This window comes from Eurypyga helias, unplaced genomic scaffold (genome assembly GCF_000690775.1).
Source record: "Eurypyga helias isolate BGI_N326 unplaced genomic scaffold, ASM69077v1 scaffold2179, whole genome shotgun sequence".
NCBI classification, from domain to species: domain Eukaryota; kingdom Metazoa; phylum Chordata; class Aves; order Eurypygiformes; family Eurypygidae; genus Eurypyga; species Eurypyga helias.
Genome location: NW_010272525.1, coordinates 5542 through 9939, shown reverse-complemented (window position 1 = coordinate 9939; position 4398 = coordinate 5542).

Genomic DNA, 4398 nt, shown 5'->3' with positions numbered 1-4398 from the left:
AAGAATTCACCAATTAAACAACATTTCATCTTTTTTTTTAAATTTTTTTCCATGTGTGCTCTCCTGAACTGTAGCCTTTTTTTTTTTTTTAAATACTGTAAAGCACGAATGTTGCCTGTCCTCTGTAGCAAGGTGTTTTCCTTACTGTGATTAATCATTCTGGTTTTCTATTCCAATGAAGCTGCTCGCTTGGAGCACTGAGACCATCAGTGTCGCATGGTGCGAGCTGGTCTCTGGATGATCAGCCCGTTTGTCCCTCAGACTGGATTTTTGGTAGACCAGAGATGTTTTCAGTTTCAGGCTATTGTGTTTTACTGGCGGTTGTAACATGTGGGAGGTTACTTCAGTCAGTGACCTGTTAAAGCATGAGCAGACTGGGAGGGGTCTGATAAGAGCGGAGCCTTGATTGCATAGGCATATGTGCGCTTGGGTTTACCTCTTGCAGACGTTACATCCTGTAAGAGAGCTCAGAAAACTAGAGCTACTATGGGCTATCCATCGCCCCTGGATCAGAATCCATATTAAACAGTTGAATGCCATGTTCCGGTAATAGTTTTTGTGCGTTAAACACAAAGATCAGCGAGTTAATCTCTGACGTTGTCCAGACGATGCACAACAGTGCCTGGTGAGCTTCGTCCCTTTTGGCACTAAGGGTGGGCAGGTTTGGGGCTGGGATGCTTGCGGAGGGGCAGGAATGGAGGAGGAACAGCTAAGTACTTGCAGCTCCAAAGCATGGGAAGAGTCTGACACCACCGAGGTATGGTTCCTGTTGCTGGGGCCTCCTGTATCCTGGTGTAATTGGCTCCATCCTTAGCAGTGGTGGCCTCAAGGCTCCCCAGAAGTGGTGAGGAACAGACCTGGTCAACAAATAGATTATTCCGCAGAAAGTTTTAAAGCGAAGCGTATTATTTTTGCCAACACTTGCAGTGTATTTCTTTTTTCAATTTTGAAGACTGGCAGCTTTGACTCAACTGCAGACTGTCTTCCCTGGCTGGGCTGTGTCTCCCCAGACGTGTCATCACCTCCCCTTTGGGTGATCTCACCCCGCCTCGTGGGAGGTGTGCTCGGGCGGCTGCGTCCCGGGCGGCTGAACCACAGCTCCAGCGCAGCACCACTTCCAACCCAAGTTTTTGTTGAAAAACGAAAGGTAGTAGCTCTTCTGTTTTCAGAAATAAAATGCTAGACAGGGTGAGTGCTTTTAGTGGAACACCTTTTTTTTTTTTTTTTCCTGGAGAGACACGATTTTCAGTAGAAAAATGTCATGAAGGGAGGTTTTTTTGAGCAGTCCTGGCAGCAGATCCAGTATTAACGGAGGGATGAAAAATGAATGCAGTCGATCTTGTCCGTTTCTCACCTCGACAGCATCCACGAGTGAAACACTGACTGCCACGTCATCCCCATGTGGCACTTCATCCCCGAGGGGTAGGTGGCCTGTATAAATCTTTACGCTTTGCTCCAAAAGCCTGTGTGGTGTGTGTGGTAATACTGGTCCCTTTGTGCCTCGGTGGATTTTGTACTATTTGTAGGCTAGTTGCCTAGTTCCTGGGCTAAGAGAGCAGTGAGTAGCCAGGTTTATTTTCCACACTTTTGAGGCATGTATGAAAGTTTTTAGGATCTGGGAGCTCTGCTGGGATGTGGTGTGCTGTACCAAGTGCTGTTTCCAGGGAAAAATGTCATGAGCATGTTCTGAACTTTATGCCTGTGGATCTTGTCTTCCGAATAGCAGATCTTATTTTCTGCCTTGCATAATATTTCTCTAAGTTGGTGGTGAATTTTAGCAAAACATTTCTGGCCTGTCCTGCAGGAATCACATTTTAGTCTGTCAAACAGGTGGCTGGGAACCTTGCTCTGCAACATCTGGGTGTGAGCAGTTCTGGAAACAGGATCCTTGGCAAAAAATTAACCTTGTCTCCGAACCATTGTGGTTTCTCTAATGAGATCAGTTTGCCACCTGCATCTCTCTGGGGTGGGACTTTATTTTAGAGATATTGTAAATGTATAAGCAGCCTTCTGACCTTCCGCACTTCCATCTTTTGCTTTATTCTCCGTTTCCTTCTCTTCCGCTTCATCCCCTCTCACAGTCCTGTGTCCTTGCAGACATTCCTTACTGCTGGCTTGAGATGTGTTACCAATTGACCATTGTTTCACAGCTGTTTCAGACAAGAGGAGGAAAGAGCTTGCATGGTGAGACGGATACCCTTCAGGATTTAATGAGCACCCCTTAAATGTCACATCAGATAAGCTCTGATTTTTTGAAGGCGTTACAATACCCTGGTTCTCACCCTCTGACTCCTGAACATTTGTGACAGCTCAGTGCTGGGACCCTTCTGTGTGTACATCGATCGAGCTTCTCCATTTCATGCACAGAATGGACTTTATAGAGTTGTGAACAGTGAGACCGAAATTGCCCAGTGACACTGAGGTCCTGGAACTCAATTACCCTTGGCAGGGTAATGCTCTGAGAGATGGGTTTATTATTATTTTTCATGGAAGTTTCTCTGATATACTTTTTTATTTATTGTGATCAGTCAAAACAACATTGGCACTGAAACTTCTGTGAGAAGGTTGCTTGTGAACTATTAATTACTTTCAGTCTACTTGGCATAATGTGGAGGATTATTAACATAACCAGTCTTGCAGGTGATGATAAATTCAACAAGCATTACTTCTATGTTTTCAAGAGGTTGGTTTTCATTATTATTAGTCTTTCACATAGATGCCTTCTTCCAGCTGACGTAAATTCCTTTTAGAGCTGACCTAAACCTTGTAATTTGCAAGGAATTTAGGATAGCTTTTTATTTAACATACAATTTGCCCCCCTTATTTAACATAGTGACCAAAGCTAGGGCTTTCATTTTGTCTTGTAGACAAAAGCATTAAGGCATTATCTCAGCATGGCAAAGTCACCTTACAGTAAATTCCATGTCTTACCAATCCATCTTAAGAGGAAGAACATGTCTGTTATGTCACAGGCTGATTTTAGTCTCTTTCAGTTAAACGCCTTCCCTCACCAACATGGCCAGGAGGAAAGTTGTTTTCCATTGCTCCTGTGTATTTACTTTCAATACTGAGTGTAGCAGCCTGAATCAGAGAGGCCAGGCTGAGAATGGGCTTAGTGTTGGTGAAGAGGCTATGTACGTTTGGACCAGCTTGCACTTCTGATCGACCTACAGCCTCCTTTGTCAGGTTACTCACAGCTCTGACATCATATTGTCAGCATACATGTAAGCATTAAATTGCTTTTGTGGCTTTGATGAACATTTGTGTTGGTGAATATATATTAGTTTCTTGCCAGAACTAGGTTGAAATGAAAGACCAGGTGTGTAATGTTACTCATGTTACTGCACTCATTGCATGTATTCAGGTCTTTCTCCAGGCGTGCATTCCCTGTGCGATACTATACTATATTGACTACTAAAGTGTCCCGTGAGTTCAATGACTTTTGAGAATGGAGCAACAAAACAAATTCATGAGAAAGTAACATTATAATGTGAATACCTATATATTATATTGATGGAAATCTATGTGTGAGAAAAGTTAGCTTTCTCATAGTCTAAACAGAGAGCTGCTTGTGTGTATCTGTAGGAAAGAAGAAGAAAAAAAAGTCATGTGTCCCCCTCCAGTGTTATTTTTATTAATAGTAAATATCTTTCTCTTCTCTCAGTGAGCAGGTGTGGTGATGGTATGTCTGTAGTTAAAAGAAATGAATCTGTTCTTGGTTTAGTTACTCGCTACAGAGCATCAGCACTTCATATGGTTACGAGTACTCAGGTTGTTTTGTAACAAGAGCAGTGCTCTTCTGATGAAAACATACCTTTCGGTATCCCACCCTTACAGCTCTTTTGTCAGTGATTTCCCCTAGTCTAAACAAAGCTTTGGTACTGCTGTTTGTGTTGGTTGTTTTCACTGTAGACACTTTTTTTTTTTTTTAAATTTCCATTGAAATCTGCCCTGCGTTGTTCTTTTGATACAGATAGCTTTGTGGAGCTTCAAATAAGCTGTCATGAAACATATTGTTTATCCTAATCTGAAGGCAAATGCAGCCTTAGTGTTCAGAGCAGAGTGCAGGGCATACCCTACAAGCAGTGATGATGTGTCATCTCCACATGTCTGAAGTCTTTTAGCTTCCAAACAGACAGAAATGTGTAGCAATGTAAGTAATTGCTTATATCCCTCTTTTCTACGTGACTCCACAATTAAAATGCTGCAGGCAAGTGAATATTAAAAAGGAACGGCTATTTCTTGTCTTGACTTTTAACTGAAGTAGCATTTCAATGACAAATTTATATCCTGCCATTCATGGAACCATGGGATGGTTTGGGTTGGAAGGGACCTTAAAGATGATCTAGTTCCAACCCCCCTGCCACGGGCAGGGACACCTTCCACTAGACCAGGTTG